Source organism: Heterocephalus glaber, unplaced genomic scaffold (assembly GCF_053883595.1).
Source record: "Heterocephalus glaber isolate CG9 unplaced genomic scaffold, H.glaber_assembly_v1.0 deba00001479, whole genome shotgun sequence".
In the NCBI taxonomy this organism is placed as follows: domain Eukaryota; kingdom Metazoa; phylum Chordata; class Mammalia; order Rodentia; family Bathyergidae; genus Heterocephalus; species Heterocephalus glaber.
In genome coordinates, this window is record NW_028258316.1 from 17,008,474 (window position 1) to 17,031,465 (window position 22,992).

Consider the following 22,992-nt stretch of genomic DNA (forward strand, 5'->3'; position numbering starts at 1 on the left):
CCCTTAATTCTCTCTGGGTCTGATTTCGGGTCTTTTCTCTTGTTGCCTCACTACAATCCAGAGGCTGCACTTTCTTTCACTGACCCTAAAAGAATGTGGAGAGGATTGTAGCATTTGTAGACTTGAGGCAATTGGTCTTAATGACTCTTAAATTTTATTCTAATTCTGAGTTTCAAATATTCAATAGTGATATAAACATTTTGTCTGAAACTGAAAAGTTGCTATCAGCTTTATAAATATGTATTTATTCAGGAAATATTTATTGAGCATATTATGGCAACCATTAGTTTATGCTTTTGGTTGCATTGATCATGGCTCATGTTAATTTTGGATAGATTCTGCCTGATGATTTTCTCCAGATATTTCATTCCTTATAGCTGCAGCTGTAAAACCTGAGTCTTCATAGTCTACAGTCATTTATCTCCATGTTTCACAAAGTGCCAAGCACAGTGCTCTGCTCAGAGAACCTTAGTGTAATAGTTAAGAACATGGCTTTTATAGCTAGACCCTACCTTGGACTTCTACTATCTATTAAATGTTCGTCAAAGCCCTTAATCATTTAAAACAGTGCCTGTTAGGTCAAATCTGGAATAAATATCAACTATCAGAATCACTCAGATTCCGTGAAAATGCATAGATAGAGATGTTCAAATTGTGAGCTGAAGGTTTGCAAGGTGATTCACATATATTGAAACTCATAGAATCATTGACTTCCTTTCTCTTTAAGTTTTCTCATTTTCCTTCTCCATGCTTCTATCAAGTACTGGCTTTAAAGCCATCCTTGCATTTTCCAGGATTTACAATTTAGGCTGGGTGCTTTAAAGTTCTGCCCTTAAATTTTTCACAAGTAAAAGTAGAAGCAGTATTTCTGATGTACCTGGTATTAATGAATGCGTCAAAGAATTAAGGAGCATAGAATACATAAGAAAATGATAGCTATCATTTGCTGCCATGTATCAAGCATTGCCCTATAACATTTCTCTCTGTAAGCCACTCTACAAAGATGATAGTATCACGTGCTCACTTTACAAAAACAAAGCTAAGTTTCAAATGGGCAAAGTACACAATCTTATAAATTATGTGGTAGACCCTGGGCTTCAAAGCAAATTTGTTTTTAAAGTTGAGACACTTTTCAACAGGTTAGTTTGGCTTCTACTTTTCTTGGGATTTTTGTAGCTAAGGTTTATGTGAAATTGATAGAAAAAAAATACACAAGAAATATATTCCCAAGGGAGAGTTTTCTAAAATCAGGCAGCAAGTAAGGAATCCTATCTATTTATGTTCTTCACTAGGATGTTTTATATCTATAAACCATGTCTCTACAGAACAGTAGCCACTTTTGGAAAGAATACATTTAACTCACACGAAGAAAAGTTGCCAAAGAGTTTTTTTGTTTGCTTGTTTGGTTTGGTTTCGTGTTTTGAGACAGGGTCTCACTATGCTATTCAGGCTGGCTTTGAACTCACTATGTAGCCCAAGCTGGCCTCGAACTCACAGCAGTCCTTCTGCCTCAGCCTCCCGAGTGCTAGGATACAGGCATGGGCCACCACACCTGCCAAAGTGTTATATACTCTCTGTATATCTCATTATATATCTGTGCTAACAATGTTTCAGGTAACCATAAGGGATGAGTAAGGTCCACTGCACTTTGTATTAATTTATTTTTTTAATCCTACTTCTTAGATCCTCCTTTGTTTTTAACAAATGGTATCTATATACTCAGAATAAGGTACCAACAGTAAAGTCCCCTGACATAATGGCACTTAGTTTTAATTGGGCAATACAGAGAAAACATAGTAAAAAATAAAAAAGCAAAGATGATGTAATAGAACTTTTCATTGCTCATCTCTTTGCATAATTTTTTGGGGGGGTACCAGGAATTGAACTCAGGGCCTCGTGCTTGCCAGGCAAGCTCACACCGCAGAGCTACATCCCCAGTCCCCTTTACAGAAATGCTAATTGAACACCTATACACACTTGAAAACACCTTTCCAAGAGCTAAGAGAATCAAGTGAGATATTGCAACACCTGAGTATAACAGAGAAATAAGAAAAGACATACTGAAGAAGGTATCAAGATTGATTTTACATTACCTTTATCACCACTTCCCAGATCCTACAAGCACAGGGATAAGAGCAGTACTCTCAATTCCAGAAGAAAAAGGAAGTGAGCATTAGACTTTGTCTTGAACCCCAGCCTTGGGTTTGCTACAAAAAAAAGCCAAGCACTGTTTAAACTGCAGAAGCCCCAGACTCGAGGAAGTTACCTGCATACTGAGTCTCCAAAACAACTCTGGTGTCAGGCCAGTTTGGGCAGGCTTGGACCAAAGACCTGCTTCATGGACTCATTCTATGGATCTGCCCAATCAACATACCCACTCAAGTGCCCCAAGGTTCAATACAATCCCCAGCACCAGGTCAACCCTCACAGACTCAGACTTCAGCCTATCCCACAGAATTACTCTTCATTCCACCCCCAGATGCCCTGAGATCCAAACCTGGCTCCAGCAACCCCAGCCCTGGCCCAGCATTAAGCTGCTCCCTGTATTCCTAGCCATTAGGATGCCACACACAGAGCTATCCCCAGGCTGGTCCCTCTGATACAGGCTCCAACTCTGCACAGCGAAAGACCATGCCCTTGGGTCACAGGCTCTATTTCTGTCCCAGGTTTCAGACTAGCTCACAGCCATGTCAGTTCACAGAGCTTCAAGCTTCATACCTATTTCAGCACTAAAAACCACATCCGGTCTCAAGTACTAGACTAGAACTTGGTAACTGCAGCCTCATCTTCCAATCTGACCTCCAGAGCTCCATGCTGTAGTTGACCAAGGTTCAGACTAATCACTTTAGATTACTATATTAGTCTGGCCCCTAAACACCCAGGATTTAGAACTGACTTCTTGACCTAAATTTTAGGTCACACTCCATAGCCCTAGGTCCCAGGCCAGGCCTTATTAACCTAGCTTCCAGGTTAGGCCCTATGACTCTAAGAACCAGGCAAGTCTGTGTGACAGCAAGCACCAGGTCAACACCAGCAAATCCAGGCTCCAAACTGACTTTTACAGACAAAGACTCCAAATCTGCTCCACTAGCAGGATAACCCCAAGCTTAAGGCTGGACTCAGTGGTCCCTGGCTACAATGGACCTAGACACAAGGCCTACCTCGGCAGACTCTAGACCTACCCAATAGACCCCAATGCCAGGACAATCTGTATATCCTGAGGCTCCAGGACAACTACTGCAGATGCAAGCTCCAGCCAAGCACCCATAAACTGAACCCCAAATCTGGTTCTAGCCCCTTGTACTCAGGCTGGAGTCCCAGCTCAGCAGTTCCAGACACCAGATCAATCCCAGTACCTGACCAAGTCTTGGGGAATCTCGGGTTCTAGGATCATTTTAGTGTCAAGTAAACCTATCTGAGTCCAAGATTCAGGATGAACCCTATTCATTCTATCAACAAATCCACTCCATGCCCTACCGAGGTCCTGAGTCACGCGGAAGATGCAGAATCACCCCACTGCAGACAGGCAGCCACCTGATTCCACACTACAAAGATGCAGAGGACACCAGAATACCAGACCAAGTACTGAGTCTCACAGTTCCCAGCCCAGAGGTAGGGGCTTCTGAGCTGTCGTCCCACTGCTCCTGGTCCAGAGGAAGGGGCTTCCCGGTCACCATCCCTCCCGCTGCTCCCAGCCCAGAGGAAAGGGCTTTTGGGCCACCTTCTGTCCCGCTGCTCCTGGCCCAGAGGAAGGGCCTTCTGGGCCACCTTCCCTCCCACTGCTCCCGGCCCAGAGGGAGGGGCTTCTGAGCCACCATCCACTGCTCCTGGTCCACAGGAAGGGGTTTTCCAGCCACCATCCCTCCGGCTGCTCCGAGCCCACAGGAAAGGGCTTTTGGGTCACCATCCCTACTGCTGCTCCCGGCCCTTGTCCCACCTCACCCAGCTCAGAGGAGGTAATCCGTGCAGGCACTAACAGACCCCCGCCCCAGTCAAAATGAGAAAACACATAAAGAAGTCTCAAAACCAGACTTCCAGATCACCTACAGCAACCACAAAGGGAAATGAGATGGAACACTCTGATACTCAACCACCTGGACACACTGAACTGGCAACAAAAGGGGATCTGGAAAAAATGAAATCAGAAATCATTTCTCAGATAACAGGAGAAATTGTGCCCCTAGTGCAAGACATCATTAATAAATCTAGAGAGGAGCTCAGGAACATGATGGAATCCCAACATAAGAAACAAATGAAATCCATAAAACTGTGCAAATAGATTTCCAGGACATGAAAAACTCCATTGAAATTCTACACAGCAGAATGAGCCAATGTGAGGACAGAATTTCAGTTATAGAAGATAAGATTGCAATTAGTGACCAGGAAAAGAAAAATTGCTTCAAAATTATAAGGGAACATGAGAAATCAATCCAGCAGCTGCTAGGTGATGCAAAGAAGAATAACATAAGACTGATTGGGCTCAATGAAGAAACAGGAGAGAGTGAAGATTACATAAAAAATCTCTTCACAGAAATAATGGCAGAAAACTTCCCAAGCAGGGGAAAAGAGCTTGACATACAGATAAGTGAGGCATATAGGACTCCAAATAGCCTTGATCAAAACAAATCTACACATAGGCATATAATTGTTAAGATTCCAGAAGCACAACAGAAGAACAAAGTTCTCCAAGCAGTTAGAGAAAAGAAACAAATCACATACAAAGGAAAGCCCATCAGAATCACAGCAGACTTCTCAACACAAACCATCAAGGCAAGAAGAGCTGGGAGTGACATATTCCAAGCCCTAAAAGAAAACAGCCTCCAACCCAGATTGATGTAGCCGACAAAACTATCTTTCAAAATGGATGGAGAAATAAGATACTTTCATGACAAAGAGCACCTTAGGAACTTCATGAATACCAAACCAGCTCTCCAAAGAATTTTACACAATATCCTAGGAACAGACATTGAGGATCACAACCCCAGGAAGCAAAGCAGAATGAACCCATCTGGCATGACAAGAAATTAAATGTAAAGGGAGAGAACCCAACAAAAACAAAAAGTCATGGCAATGACAAGTCAATACGTTTCAGTTATAACCATCAATGTTAATGGTCTCAATTCACCAATCAATGAAATAGACTGGCAGAATGGGTCAAGAAGCAAAATCCAACAATATGCTGCATACAAGAAACACACTTCATTCAAAAGGAAACTCATAGACTGAAAGTTAAAGGGTGGAAAACAATACTGCATGCATCAGGAACCCCAAAAAAAGCAGGAATAGCTATCCTCTTGGCAGATCAAATAGACTGCAAACCAACACTGATTAAGAGCAATGAAGAAGGACACTACATCCTTGTAAAGGGAAGAGTCCAAGAGGAAGAGATGACAATCATAAATATCTATGCACCAAACACTAGTGCACCCAACTATATAAAACAAATACTAATGGACATGAAAAGTCATATATACACTAATACAATTGTAGTGGGGGACCTCAACACCCCACTGTCACAAATAGATAGATCAACTAGACTAAAAATAAGTAATGCAACACTAGAACTCAATCGAACTCTTGAACAAATGAACTTAAGAGATGTTTACAGAGTCTTCCACCCCACAAAATCAGAATACACATTCTTCTCAGCTGCACATGGGTCATTCTCCAAAATAGACCACATACTCACACATAGAACATGTTTAAGTAAGTGCAAAGGAATTGAAGTTAACCCCTGTATATTATCAGACCATAGTGAGATGAAATTGGAGATCCATAGCAAAAGAAACTCAAAAAATTTCATAAACACATGGAAATTGAACAACACACTTCTGAATAACCAATGGGTCACAGAGGAAATTAAAGAAGAAATCAGACAGTTCCTTCAATTAAATGACAATGACAATACAACATATTGGAATCTATGGGACACAATGAAAGCAGTCTTACGAGGGAAATTCATAGCAGTGAATAAGCATATTAGGAAAACAGAATGAGCTCAATTAAACAACCTGATGCTGAACCTCAAGCTTCTAGAAAAAGAAGAGCAGGACAACCCCAAAGCTCATACAAGGGAGGAAATTATAAAGATCAGAGGAGAAATCAAGGCAATGGAGACTAAGAGAGTGATACAAAAAAATCAATGAAGCCAAGTGTTGGTTCTTTGAAAGAATCAACAAAATTGACAAACCTTTAGCCAACCTTGTCAGAAAAAGGAAAGAAAAGGCCCAAATCCATGCAATTAGGAATGAAAAGAGTGAAATGACAACAGACCCAACAGAAAACCAGACGATCATCAATACCTACTTCCAGAACCTATATGCCAATAAGAGGGAAAACACAGAAGAAATGGACAGATTCCTAGATACATATGAATTACCAAAGTTGAATGAAGAAGACCTAAAAATTCTGAACAACCCAATATCAACCAATGAAATGAAAATGTAATTAAAAACTTATCAACTAAGAAAAGCCCAGGCCCTGATGGCTTCACTGCTGAATTCTACAAGACATTTAGAGAGGAACTGCTGCCACTACTGTTTAAACTCTTCAATGAAATTGAAAGGGAAGCAATACTCCCAAATTCATTCCTGAAAGCAAGCATCACCTTGATCCCCAAAGCAGAGAAGACCCAACCGAGAAAGAGAACTATAGGCCAATCTCATTATTGAACATAGATGCAAAAATCCTTACTAAGATACTGGCAAACAGAATGCAGAAGATCATCAAGAAGATCATACACCCTGATCAAGTGGGATTCATCCCAGGGATGCAGGGATGGTTCAATATACGAAAATCAATTAATGTAATGCACTATATCAATAGAGCCAAGGACAAAAACCATATGATTATCTCCATAGACACAGAAAAAGCATTTGACAAAATCCAACATGCATTTATAATAAAAACCCTACAAAAAATTGGAATAGACAGTCTCTACCTCAATCTGATAAAAGCCATCTATAAAAATCTATGGAAAACCAACAGCCAATATCATACTAAATGGTCAGAAACTGAAATCCTTCACACTCAAATCAGGAACAAGACAAGGATGTCCACTATCACCACTCTTGTTCAATACAGTTCTGGAAACATTAGCCACAGCAATTAGACAAGAGAAAGAAATAAAAGGAATAAAGATAGGTAATGAAGAAGTCAAACTGGCATTATTTGCAGATGACATGATACTCTATATAGAAGACCCCAAGAACTCCACCAAAAGCCTTCTAGACTTAATAACCAAATTCAGTCAAGTAGCTGGTTACAAGGTCAACACACAAAAATCAATAACCTTCCTCTACACAAATGACAGACTCACTGAGAGAGAAATAGGGCAAATAATTCCTTTCACAATAGCATCCAAAAAACTGAAATACCTAGGAATCATCCTAACGAAAGAAATCAAAGACCTCTTCTCTGAAAACTATGGCACTCTGAAAAGAGAGATTGAAGATGATATCAGAAAATGGACAGACATCCCCTGCTCCTGGGTAGGAAGGATTAATACAGTGAAAATGGCCATACTTCCAAAACTGCTAGATAGATTTAATGCAATTCCAATTGAGATCCCAGCAGCACACTTCACGGACCTTGAGAAAACAATCCAAAAAATTCATTTGGAGCAAGAAGAGAGCCAGAATAGCAAAAGCAACTCTAGGTAACAGAGACATGGCAGGGGGTATCACAATCCCCAACCTGCAACTCTACTACAAAGCTACTGTGATAAAAGCAGCATGGTACTGGCAAAGAAACAGACCTGAGGACCAGTGGAACAGATTAGAAGATGCAGAAACAATGCCAGACACACTCAGCCATCTTATGTTCGATAAAGGAGCCAAACACTACCACTGGAGGAAAGATAGCCTCTTTAATAAATGGTGCTGGAAAAAGTGGGTTTCAACTTGTGAAAGATTAAAACTAGACCTATATCTCTCACCATGCACTAAACTAAAATCAAAACGGATTAAAGATCTAAATATTAAAATAGAAACTCTGAACCAGTTGGAACAGAGGTTAGGTAGAACCCTTGAAGACATCGGTGTAGGAAAAGATTTTATGAACAAACACTCAGTTGTCTGTGAACTAGCACAAACAGTCAACAAGTGGGATCTCTTCTTATTAAAAAGCTTCTGCACACAAAGAGAAACCACCAGCAGTGTGAAGAGACAACCCACAATGTGGGAAAAAAATCTTCACCTGCTCTTTCTCAGACAAAGGTCTACTATCTCAAATCTATAAAGAACTTAAAAAGATCAGACCTCCCAAATTTAAAGACCCAATCCAAAAATGGGCATCTGAAATGAACAGACATTTCTCAGACAAAGAAGTAGAAATAGCAAATAAATACATGAAAAAATGTTCAACATCACTGGTCATTCGAGAGATGCAAATGAAAACAAGGCTGAGATTCCACTTCACTCCAGAAAGAATGGCTGCTATCATGAAATCAACCAATAACAAATGCTGGCAGGGCTGTGGGGAAAGAGGAACCCTGCTCCACTGCTGGTGGGAGTGTAGACTGGTGCAACCACTGTGGAAATCAGGATGGAGATACCTCAAAGAACTAGGACTGGAAGTCCCATTTGACCCTGCTATTCCACTGCTGGTGATCTTCCCCAAAGAATTAAAAGAATCATACCACAGTGATATATGTCTGCTCATGTTCATAGCAGCGCAGTTTGTAATAGCTAAAACTTGGAAACAGCCAAAATGCCCATCAACTGGAGAGTGGATAAAGAAAATGTGATTTTTTTATAAAATGGAGTACTACTCAGCCATAAAAAATGAGAAATTAGAGACATTTATAGCTAAGTGGATGCACATTCAGGCAATACTCTTAAGTGAAATAAATAGGACACACATGTGTAAATACCAAATAGTTTCTCTGGTGTGAGAAACTGAAAGTGTAAATAAGGACTAAATGTATAATAGGTAATGTGAAATAGGAAGAAAAGGGGCAAAGGGGAAGGAAGTGAGAGGGCTAGGGGAAAGGATAGAAGGGAATGGGATTAATATGAGAAAATGGAAAAATAGGAACAAAATCCTTGTAAATATGGAGGACTGGAGGGGTTGAAGGGAGGGCTGGGCAAGGGTGAAAAATAAGAACCAAGAGAGACTATGTAAAGGTGCAAATTTCCAATTATTTCCATTATATTGTATACCTAAAATGTACCAATGATTAGAATGAATAATAGATAATGTAAAATAGGAAGAAAAGGTCCAAAGGGGTAGGGGTAGTGGGAGGGGCAGGGGAAAGGAAAGAAGGGAAAGGAAAAAATGCTGAGAAATGGAAAAAATGGAAATAAAGTCTTTGTAAATAGGGAAGGGTGAAGGGCATGAAGGGAGGGCTAGGAATGGGGAAAAATAAGAACCAAGATGTATTATATAAAGGTACAATTCCCAATGAGAAATGTAATTGTATTGTATACCTACAATGTACCAATAAAAGAATTTAATACAAAAAAAAAAATCCACTCCAGTATTTCCAAGCTGTAGGCTCAAATCTACAATTCTAGGCTTAGTAGCACATTCAAAGGATCATTCAACATGATTGCATGGGACTTCATTCAAAGAACTCAAACATAATTTCACATATATACATCAATAAATGATACACCCAACATTAACTGAGTGAAGAAGATAATCCATATCATTTTGTTGATGCATTTGACAAAATGCAACATATTTTCACAATAAAAAAATCTAAATAAGTTAGGTGTAGAAGAAAGACAAGTCAACACAGGGCTAGCTAGGTATAAGAAACCCACAGCTAAACATCATACCTGTGAAAATTTGAAAATATTTCCTCTAAGATTAATAACATCCCAAGGAACTCCACTCTTACCACTTATTTTTAAAATACTACTGAAAGCCTTAAACATAGCAATTAAGTGTGTGTGTGTGTGTGTGTGAGAGAGAGAGAAATTGAGAGTTAAATTTCCAAATTAGAGAGAAACAATTTAAATGATTCCAGTTTGCACACCATAAGATCTATAAAGAAACCATAAAGATTTCACCAAAAGATGATTAAAACTAAAAAAAAATTTCAAAAAAAGTGGCAGAATACAATACCAGTGTATAAAATAAATAGCAATTTTGTAACAGTAAACTATTTGAAAAAGAAATCAGGAAAACAATTCCAGTTAAAATAGCTACAAAATAACACTTAAGAATAAATTTAACTAAGGGGGTAAAAGTAAGGCCTGCCCAGTGTGAAATATAAAATATTAATGAAAGAAATAGAAAAAGACACACAATAAATAGAAAGACAGCCTATGTTAATATATTGGAAGAATTAATCCTTTAAGATTATTAAAATATCCACACCACCAAAAGCAATTTATAGATTCATGTAATTCTTATCAAATTCTACTGACTCTTTCCACAGAAATAGAAGAAAAATGCTAAAATCCGTCTGGGACAACAAAAACCCCCAAATACCCAAAGCAATCTCAATTGAACAAAATAAAGCTGGATATATCACACTATTCGACTTCATTTAAATTTTAGTACAAAGCTTTAGTAATAAAACACAAATAGGTATGGGAATAAAAGCAGACATGTAGACCAAGGGATCTGAATACAGAGGCCAGAAATAAATCTAGCCACTCATGGTCACTTGCTTTTCAATAAAGATGCTAAGAATGAACAATAGAAAAGTGATTGATTTGGGGGAAACTATGTATCCACACGTAAAGGAATAATAGCAGACCTCATACATACACATATGTGTGAAATCTACTCACACTATTTACAAAACTCAGCTCAAAGAACAGTAAAGGCCTACAGGTATGATGTGAAATTGTAAAATTTCAAGAAGAAAATATAAAAGTAAAGCTACTTTATATTGTTCTGGACATTTTGGGGGGGGCTATAATCCAAAAATCTCAGGCAATAGTATAAGAAAAACAGACCTAAGGAATTACATCAAAGTAAAATGTTTCTTCACAGCAAAGGATAGAATCAATAGAGCAACAAAAATATAACCTATGGAATGGACAAAAAACAATTCCAAAACATGTATCTCATGAGAAGTTATTATCCCCTAAATACTTGAGAAACTCAAATAAATCAAAGACAAGAAAACAGATAACTTGATGAAAAAGTTTATAAAAGACCTTAATAAACATTTTTCAAAAGAAGACATACAAATGACTAACAGATATGTGAAAAGATACTCAACACTAGTTAATGTGAAAATGAAACTAAAAACCTAATAAAATTACTATAACCAAACAGTTCTATTACTGCCTATAAAACAAGAGAGAAATGAAATTAATATGTTGAAGAGATACCTACATTCTATATTCATTAAGGATTATTCAAAATAGCTATGCCACAGAATCAACCCAAAAGACCATCAGCAGATGAAAAGACAAGAAAATATGGTATTTATACAGAATGAATTTTTATCTTAAAAAAGAAACCCTATGATTTCATGAACCTAGAGGATATTAAGTTAATGGTAGGCACCAAAAGGTAGATGAACGTAATCTCATTTATGCATGTACTCCAAAACATTTAACTCACAGAAGCAGAGTAGAAGGCTTGTTACCAGGATTAGGGAGATGTTACTCAAGATACAAACTTTTAATTAGGTCACAGAAATAAATTCAAGAAATCCATTATATAACATGATAACTATGGTTACTAGTAATATGTTGAATTTTTAGAAATCCCTAAGATACATTTTAAGTGTTTTCTACACAAAAATATGAGATAATACATGTTACTTAATTCAGTTTAGGCATTCTGCAATGTATACATATTTCAAAGCATCATATTGCACATGATAAATATGTATAACTTTTAAAATTTAATAATTAAAACAATAGGAAACTCTAAAATCATAACTGCTTCTCATAACTGCTAAGAATGACGATTTATGATGTGTATATATATAAAATGTATGAATGAAGATATAAGATAAATAACTGGAAAAACAGAAAGAAAAAGCTTTCTTTGGGAGATAAGAAGTATAGGACACTTTTGGAGAAATAACTAAAAGAACATATATGAAAATTTAAAAGAATGTTTTCAGAAATATTGGGTCTACACTTGTAACTGTTAATATCCTCATGGTGGCCCTTAAACACATCATGCTGTAAGTAATTTCAGTGGCTTCATAAACCCACATCCTTAAACTTCACAGAAAAATTATTTCATCTAAAGGAATAGCAGGACCTTTGAAAATATGATTTTTCCAAAATCAGTGGTGATGGAAGTAAAAAAAAAAAGCATGTCATTTTTTTCTGATTTGTATATATTTGCTATAATACATACTCTTCTAAAAGTTTTACATAAAATATTCCTCCAAAATATTTCTTATAGAAATAATCTTAGCATTGTCCTTTTGAGAAGATACTACACTGTTCTCATATTTTGGAACCTTCTTTCATCCCTGGACACATTTAATTGACCAGAATTAGACACTGGTCTCCGAAAAGAGCCAATACATGAAATACTGCCATACAACATAACCTGGACCAGTCAGATTTCCTCTCTTATTTGAGAATGATGTTGACAGCTGAAGGACAGCTAAGATGAAAGAATTCACAGAGTCCCGCAGATAAAGAAGGATGGAACTTGAGGCCACTTTGAAAAACCCGTATGATAAGAATGTCCACGCAAGGAACAACATGTGTTATGAGAAATAAAGAAAAGGGACAGAGTAAAGGGCAATGAAGCCAGTCATTTTTAAAAAAGGAAGGAGAAGGAGAGACTCAGAAAATACCAGAATTACAGTGACTTTCGAAACCTAGAGTAAATACCTTCCAGAGACTCTGGAATTTTGCACTTCTTTCCACGTTCTAGGAGCTGAATGAGTACTTGGCTGATGTGTGCTCAGGGACATGGAGACTGCAGGTGAGCCTAGGCTAGATAAACTTGGAGGTGTTTTCTGAATATCAGAATTTGGAATGAAGGTCCAAAAGTATTCACACCCCACAACTTACTGTCTGTTAACATCACTTTATTAGTCCCTTGCCTTCTTCAGTGTGACTTTACTGGCCTAAGAAAGTATTTCCTGGGAAGACAAAATATGGAAAATACTTTTATTATTCATTCCAAAATCTTCATAAAATTACTTAGGTAAACATGAAATGATTGTGCTCTTCTATAGCATCAAATTGCAGCTTACTCCACAAGACACTTTGAACTTCAGTCTTTCTCAAACCTAAAGAACTTTATCCCTATCCCTACCCATAGCAAATGAAACTTTTTCATTGAAACACCTCAGAATTGCATAGATCCTAATATTATGCTCCTCATTCTAAGAATTTACTGAAAACCTGGCAACATGGTATGTTCCTTTACCAAAGTTAAAATAAACTCATTTTATTCTTAGTAACAGGTTGTTTTTAATGTTAATATCATATAACAATGCAGGAGAAAAACTTGGATCAAAAGAAAGTTCATTTCACTTCCAGAGGCTTAAAGCCTTGTACTTTTTTCTACTCACATTATACATTGTAAGACTCTGTTAAGTGACCTGCATTAATCAGGATTTCATTCCACCCACTCCCACTTACTCTCTTTCCATAATTTTTATGCTGTGACATCTCTTTCACTCCTCTTAAAATAGACACATTTCTGCTCCTATTTTATTTTCTACAATCTCTTAACTCTTCTAGGGTAAACTTTTTCTTCATCTCTATAAATCTCTTTCTATTTTATTTCCCCTCTAAAGTGCAAATATTTGAAATCTGTAATAAATCAAGCATTGGTTAAAGTGCCTTTCAAATTATATTAACATTAGAGACACATGGAAACAATGATCTGATTTTTCTCAGTGTGTGTGCACGCCTATGCGTATGTGTGATGTGAACAGAGAAAAACACAAACATACAAAATGTCTACTGATGGTAGCCCTTTCATCAAATAGCAACCAAATTAAAAAAGAAAACCAAAGATAAATTCAGGTCCATATTTCAGAAGTGAATGAGGACTTCTTTGTTTCAAATGCAATAGAAATGCAAAGAGGAGGAAATCAATGCAAACTAGTATGTCTTGGATCAGCACATTTTAAAACAAAATGTACCTTTGTATCTAAAAATCGGAAAGCCATGAATATTTAACAGAGAGAAAAGAATGATTTTGTCAGCGTGTAAAGCAAGTCCCAGGGAAGCTTAAATTCTGCTGCCTTCTATTGGTTTCTCTGCTCAGTAAACAAAATGAGTCATTCAGGGGGAAGGAAGACTAAGGAGGTAAGGACCAGGGGAGACTGAGTGCATAGGGACTTCTATGACTTGGTAAGGGACAGACCCAAGCATGGTAGTGGAGGGGAAAGAACTGTGAAGCTTAATGCCAGCAAGTAATCATGAGTGCACCAGCTGGGGATAGAGCAGCTGGAGGGAGTTCGTGAAGAGAATATTTAAAATCCTACCAGCTCTTAGAGGCAAAAGAGGCAGGGAGTGGCTATTGTAGTAAAGGGTTCTAAGGTATTGATTTGGCTACTCCAGGATGCCTGCCTTGTCCAGTTAATCTCTCTAAGGCTCCCATTCCTCATTTCTTAAAGGGTGGTAATACCAGCTCCCTGCTTTGGAAGAATATCTTGGAGATAAAGGAGACGCATGAGCCAAAATCCATGCTAAATATTTGATGGTGTGTCTGAAGGCACATAAGGGAATATTTGAGCAGCTTACCACCTTCATGGGGGGATGATTCTTAATGTGGCACAATTCAGGACTTTTATTACAGCACAACCCCTGTCATTATGACTCAGATGGTGCTCTCCGGAGCTCGCCTTATACCCAGGAAACAGCATTCTGCAGGCTAATGATGTATTGATTCTTTGGCTATGAAGTCTGCATGAAAGAAAAATGCTTAACTGGGATGGTATAAGTGGGCATGTGGTTTCATTAAGCAATACTAATCAACAGGTTTGGGCAGCTCCTTCATCCTTCCATTTCTCTCCCATTATCTTGTTAAGCTTCAAACTAGCATTTTATCCCAATTTCAACAGATGACTTTCCCAAGAGGCAATATAGTTTTGTGGGATAGACTTTAAATTGGAAGTTAAAAACTTAAATTCTCATCCCAACTTTAATGAACACTACTCAGGAATTTGAGCTAGGTGCTTCCATTCTTACTTTTACAAAGTCAATTACTTATTTGTAGGAAAAAAATATTTTCCACAGTTCTTTTGTATGATAAAGGAGAGAGGGAAGATACTTTCATTCTCGACAACACACATAACTTCCCTGCTTATGATTTTTATTTTCCCCAACCACTGTAAGCTCAGAGCCAATATTTCAAGGCTATGGGCCTTGAGCATAAGCTCTAAGCCTTGCTGGAGGCTGTCACAGTCTTAACCAACCATTAACTAATTAAGAGAGACCAAATCAAGTTGTCAAAGAACTCTGGAAACTAGTAAGTCCCAGTAAATCATAATTTTTGTTCTTGAAGTAGGATCACAGCAAATTCTTCAAGGCCAAGCAATCTTAGCACAAGGCACATATCTATTAGCAGAGGGCCCTTGAAAAAAGATTTTTCATTAAACGTACTAGCCCTGAAGCTATCACTTCATTCAAAGTGTGTCCTTGGTACCTTAATTTTGGAAGAAAAGTCAGATATGTAGAGGTATAAGAAAAGGCATCAGGCCATCTCCTCGGAGTCTCTTGAGCCCTTAAGCAATTAGTGAGAGGCAGAAGTCTTTTGTACAAAGGGGCACTGCATATCCATCAATTATCTATGTAAGCAGGATAATTCCTCTTTATAGCTTCTTTGTGATCAAGCCAGAGCAGAAGTGTCATCTCTATGAGGCTTAACTTTCTATCAGCTGAAATATGGGAGCCACCAGGAGTCACTGGATAATGGATGTTCAGGGCTTATCATTCTAGATATAGGAGTCAATTAACATAGGAATGTCTAACTGGGACCATATCACAAGTAAAATCTTCTTTGCTTTTCGATAAATAGAATTATTCTCAAAGAGAGTATCATTGACAAGTAAGTATTGCTATAACAGAAAATATCTGATGCTGGGAAATTAATAAAGAAAGCAATTTATTTGGCTCACAGTTCTGGTGGCTAGAAAGTCCAAATAGTAAGGTGCCAGTGTTTGACAACAACCTCCTAGTTGTGAAAAAATGTGGACAAGTGGGAAAGAAAACAACTGCCTTCAGAAGAGGGCAAGCATATGGGACAGCTTTGCTTTATAACAACTTGCTCTTATGAGAATTAATCCAGTCACCCAATACTTAACCCATTCTGTGGAAACAAAGATTGATCCCTTCTCAGGTTGGTGCCCCATGATCTAATAGTCTCTGACTAGATGCCGTCTCTTAAAGTTTCTACCACCTCAACAACTTTACATTATGGTTTAGGCTTCTGGCACATTCACAAATCTATCTGAGCACAGACAAGAAAGAGTGGAAAAGGCATGATTCCCTCCACAGAAATACTGTCCCCGAGGAACTGACTGGATATAAAGATGAAAACAATCTCCACACCATAGATGGCTAATAAGATTAAAAGTGCATCTGTCCTCATGATGCAAGATCATGAATGAAGGCATTACAAAAGAAGAAATATGTGAGCCAAGTCTTGAAGAATGAGTAGGATCTATGAGGTTAAACAACCAAAAGGAAAGCTATGCCAGGCAAAATATATTGTATGCAATGGCAAGAAGATCAACAATTTCATAGATTTTATTTTTTGTTTAAAAGTAGCTCAGTGTGAAGAAGTACTGCTGAAATACTTATTTCCTGACAAATATATGGGAGATTTTTAAACTCAGTTGGAGGAAGCCATTATCGAATAGTGATCAAGTACATAGTTTAATTGGATGAAAATAGTAGAATTTTCGTCCTGGAAGTGTATGGAAATCATATCAAGAAATGACATGTCATACTTGGAAGGGGTAGCACGACAATATAGATAGAAGATAAATAGGAATGCTGTTTCAATAATGTAAGTTGAAAAAGCAGAGCCTGAAGCAGTGTAACAACAGCTTAGATAAATATTAAAGAGATATTTAGATGGTGGAATTATATCATTTGCAATTGATATGATGACATAAATAAGAAAGAAGATACAATAATTTACCTGTTTAAGCTAGTATTGCAACTCACTTAATTTTCCCATTTTCCCACATAAATTCAGTGACAATATATGTTTTAACCTAGTTGACATCATCAAAAAATAGTATGATAATGTATTGTACTACAAGTCAGCAGAAATTGAATAGCAGGAAGCTTTTTGTTTGTGTTTTAAATCAACATCTATTTAACTATATTGAACATTCTAAGGATAGCATATGTATTTTTTTTAAAAGGGCAAAAGGCCACATGACTCTCACCTATTCCCTATGATGAAACCAATGGTCCTGGGTGGCCTGATACGCTTGTCAAATGAGTCCATTAAGACATTAGAAATTGTGTTTCCAGAATTGACAGTATAGCTCAGAAAGAGGTCAAAATGGATGTTTTAATGTCCATTTTGATTGGTGAGAGCTCTTTTGTGTTTTCAAATGTGCATTAAAAATTGAAATTTCTGAACAAGCAATTAGAATATATATAAATGTTCTTCTCTAGAGGACAAAGGAAATATCTGGGAGTCAAAATGTATAACATATGTTATGATCTAGACTGAAAATATCTCCTGCATAACCCTCATGTGCTCATGGGGGGATGATTTTTTAAGATGATTTAATCAAAGGGCAATCTTATTGACTTACTGGTAAAAGGTAGGATATGGTCAGAAAAGGCAGGTCACAGTGGGGCATGACCTGAAAGGCCTATAGGTCCCTCCCTGGATCTCATTTTCCTCTTTTCTCCCTGGCCACCATGACTCAAGCAGCTTGTCTCTGACAGACCTTTCCACAATGCCCTTTCTGTCTTGGAGCTTGCTGACCATGGACTATGAGCCAAAATAAACTCTTCCTTTAAGTTACTGGTATCGGGTATTTTGTTCCAGCAACAAAAAAAGTGACCAAGATAACACATAATAAAAATTATTAATCAATTACTCATGTATTCTTTAATTGGATAAATAATTATGCAATTACAAACGGTAACAATGCATTTGGTAGAATGATAGAAATGAGTCCTGAAATTAAATTTTAATACTTTAAAACCTCTAGTATGATTCAATTTTTGTGAGTGGATAGCAGATGTACCTCCCATAAATTAAGTACTCTATTAAGTTCAAGTAGGAAATTAACCCTAGTAGTTCATTTTTATGTCATCATTAGTTACCTGAGCTTCAGACATTGAGCCAGGTTTGTCTTGAATTTAAGATAAATCTAACCTTGAACCTCATGTCTAGGTGTTTGTAAACCAGCCATTGTAAAATATGGACACAAGTAATTTTGAAATTAATAAGTCCATGCTGTGGACCTTGACAAAGGAACTGCTGTGGAACTTGGGCAGAAAGTGAAGCTGAAGGTCAGTTGGGTGATCTACCTTGAAAGTCTTCAGTATTCCTGCAGACATTAATAAAAACTAAGTAGGCTTGTGAAAATTAGGTATGTTGGGACTCCCTGTGCACAATAAATATCCACTTTTATTCATGTAGACTCTTGAAACATGAGCCCTAAGCTCTGTGCCAGTTACCAGGGCCTTAAGTCAGAATATCCTCAACTACCCTCAGGACTGAAAAGCACTCCTGGTCTCTTCTCTCTACCACTGCTTGTGTATCCTTCTGGCTTCATGACATTTTCCTTGCTTTGCCAAAATTCTTGAGAATAACAATTTAAAAGAGGAAAGATTAAAAGGAGGAAGTTTTATGTTGGCTCACAGTTTCAGCCCATCATCTGCTGGCGCTGTTGCTTTTAGTCCTGTGCAAGGCAGAAGCATCACTATGGAGGAGCATGGTGAAGGAAAGCTGCTCACCTTATGACAGCCAGGAAGCAGAGGGAGCAAGCAAAACATCTGGCAAGGACTAAGCAAGGAATAAAACATACCTTCGAAGCCGTGCCCCTGCGATCTGCTTCATTCCATTAGTCCCCACCTCTGAAGAATCCCATGGAACTATGAGCTCAAAATGGATGAAATTAGAGTCCTCAGGATCCAATCACTTCCAAAAAGAACACTGCTCTGAACACTGCACTCAACACATGTCTGAACCAACCGCTGAACATACCTCCAAATGCAACTGCAGTGGGCATTGCCCCCCAACACAGTGGGGCTTTTAGGATCCAAAACATAACTGAGCTGTCAAATGAATCTGCAGGAATTAGACTGGGTTAATATCTCAAATGATTCCTTTCACTAAAATAAGTGCTTTAATCTGCCTCTCGTGACATCACCATCTACCATGTCATTCCTACAGCAATGATGCAACCACTTAAAACTTTCTTTTAATTTATTCTGCTTCACTTTTATGTGACCATGTGCATTTTAAAAATAATGACTCTCTATCTAGAACTGGATCCTCATTGTTTATAGAGAAAAAAAATTCCATTTTGTCTTCCTAAGACCCAGCTTACCAGCATTTCTGTGATGTGATGTAATCTCAGGTTCCATTAGATTCCTTTCTACTACTGCAGTACTTACCGTATTGCTTAAGAATGACCTGTTTATAAGTGTTCATTGAACTATAAGCTTTTGAAAAGAGGATCCACATTTATATTGGTGGAATATTTAAATAATTTTTAATTTTAGCTAGATTTTCATATTTTAGTGTTCTTATATTCTTGGTAAAATAATAATCCATAGATTTTCAGTATCTCTGTTGTACTTGTGCTATAATTGCACATTCAGCAAAAGATTAGTGACTGACTCGTAAGAGGAATGTGCAGTGTAGGTTAGAACTAGCTTCAAACTCATTATATTATATATGCTCTATAACTTCACAAAACTTCCTGGACTTGTTCAAGGTTTAGGTTTGCTATCTGTAAAACAAGGATAATATGACTTAGCTCATTATGAGGATTAAATTAAATAATGATTGGAAAGCACTGCTCAATTTCTGCCACATAGCAGCTCTTAACAAATTATTTATATTTTAAAAATTGCTATTAATTACTGTTTTAAAAGACACAAAGATTGAACTCTATAAACATTATTTTTGCCCATCTTTTTAAAGTAAATTGAGAATAAATGCTCCCATCTTACCCTTCTTACAAGACTTTAGAAATTACCAAGTTATATTATATTATATGTTATATGGTATGATACTTCATAAATTATAACAAACTATATAATTATGAATAGTAATTATTACATTGCTCAGAACCTCACCTTACATAGAAAGGATGATAGGGGGCCGGGGATTTAGCTCAGTGGTTCTGCTGCTTGCCTCGCAAGCGCAAGGACCTGAGTTCGATCCCCGGTACCAAAAAAAAAACATAGAAAGGATGATAATGTGCCTGTAAATTTCCTGTGCTGAAATGGAAACTGTTTAGCAGAATTGAGAATGTTGTTATGCTTGATTCTGAGTCAAACAAGGTTAAGAATTGCAGGTGCGATTAATAGAGCAAAAGTTTTCTCTTAGTCATATCTAATACTATAGATCTTTTATAACTTCTTTCTCTCATCCCAGTCCCTGCCTAATATAGGTACAATTATTATCGGCACTTCTGCCTTAAAGTATATACCGTTATAATTAGTCAGGCCAGAAGTTATACAATGAAAAAATAGATGTTTCTCTCAAGATTTTGTAATTCAAATTTAAAAACAAATAGTTCTCAGTATCTTCTCTAAGCTATGTCTTCCGAGAGATCCATAGTCGTTAGGGAAATAATGGACACATTTTCCATGAAGGCTCTGCTAACCACTTTGGCCTACACTATTCTCACTATCTTTATTAGACCTGCAGTGCACTCTACTCATTTTTTTCCTAATTGAATGCCCTACAATATTGTCGGAACCGCTCCACCTTCGCATTCAGCTGGATGATTTACTAGCCAAAACAACTTGAAAAATTGTAAGTCCCAGTATCTTGGTCTGTGAAGTCAGGATAATAACACTGCTCTGCCTACCCCCAAATGCTCCTGTTGTTCAAATCACATATTGCATTTGAAAATAATTTTCAAAATAAAAGCAATTATTCAGATAGTACCTAATTTTTTGTATTTCGTGCTTCTTCAGAACTTTAGTTCCTGTTTTATTTTATATGCACTCTCTACAAACCACTATTTTATTCAACAGCCTCAAATACCCTTTAGAGATGACAGTTCTGAGCTGCATATTTGTGTTTCTCCTCTGCTCATGAGCTGGACACATATATATTGTATTGGGTAATCTAAAACATAAAATTTAACATCTCCAGGCCATAGCTCATCATTTCATCTCCATATGTGTGTTCGTTTTTTCTTTCCCTGTCTCAATGAGCGGTACTGCCACCCACCTGGTTACCATAGAAATGAGCCAAGTGTTCTTAATTTCTTTTTCACCCTTTCCCCACCCACAATGTCAGATCTGACAGCTCCCTTAGTCCTGGGTCACTATACCAGCCTCATAACTGTCCTCCCTAACCTAGGATGCTCTCTTCCCTTTATAAATAAAGCAGTAGCCAATGCCTGTCTAAAGCCTATAAAATAGTAACCATTGTTCCCAGGGCAATGTCCAAACTGAAACATGGTTTACAAACCTTTATACCAGGTCTTGTCAAATCTAATGTGCCTAAACATCACTTGAAACATAGTTTCTGATTCACTGGGCCTGGGTTCTATGGTATAAATCTCTGGTAAGATGCACTCAGGTAAAAAATTTAAGGAAGCCTTCACTTTTAGATCAACACAAGTGATAATATCATACTTGCATGAACTTGAGAATGAGTGCCTCCTTAAATGGTACGCATCAAGTGACTTATTTGCCAAATTCCCAGGTGAAGCTGATGCTACTTGCTGTAGGTTCACATTCTAAGAAGCAAATTCTGACTGATCAGTACTTACTTACCTATCTTCATGTCTTATGATTCTCGCCTCATATTCTACTATCATTGTAAATAATATCATACATATATTTTTTCTGGGTATATATTGCTTCTTCCTCTGGAAATGATTGCAACCCTAGCCTACTCTGGCTGCAACCATTGCATATCCAAACACCATTTTTCTCGGGGATACCTTTTCTGATGGCATGAGTGGATTCAAATGTACCTGCCTAATTTTTCCTTTCCACAGCCCCATTCATACCTTCTTCTTTAGCATTTATTCATTTGCAGCATAATACTCTGTTAAACTGTATATTGACAGACACCATAAGCAAAAATTGTGGGTTTAAAAAGGACTTGTTTATTAATGCAAGCCAAGCAAAAAGCATACTTTTAGCAGAGTAGAATTTTAATATGTTTATAAATATAAAAGAATAATTGAATGTTAAATTTTGTTTGTGTTATCTTCTTAAATCTACTTTATAAACTTTTAGCAATGCCTTCCACTTCTCTTACAATGTTAACTTCCAGTACAGTGTTAATAATAAATATAATTTCATGTCAATAAAAACAGATAATAGTTTACCTTCAGTATTCAATGAATAATTATTAATTATGCACTTACTAGGTCCTATGAATCCAGTAGTGAACTACAATAAAGTCCCTACTTTCCTACTTTTATAATATTTATAATAAAGGCATTTTCAAGTACTAAGCAAATATCTACATATACACTACATAAAGTTCTGTGACTTTATTTTCCCAAGTCTTACCCTTGGTCGGCAAAGTGAATATAGCACTACTTAGCTTATTAAGGTATTGTGTGGGTTAAATGACCTTACCTCACTCAGACTGCAGGGCTTCCTGCAGGATGAATCTGAAAGTCCTCCAGAAGGCAGTTCTACATGGCTCTTTCTATTCTAAGACATGGCCCTTTCCCTATGCTGAAGGCATTTTGCCACATTAGCATGGATGAGTGCCTTTGGATTCATGGCTCTGGAGGTAACTCAAGAATGAAGGGAGCCATGCAGGCAGGCTGAGAGGAGCATGCAGGAATTCATGAGCAGCAGCAGGTCACAGAAAAGGCAGGCACCCCTCACAAACTAACGCATATGGACAGGGCTGTGATGCGAGGGCAGTTGGGACCTGTCTCCAGTGTTAATTAACCTTTGT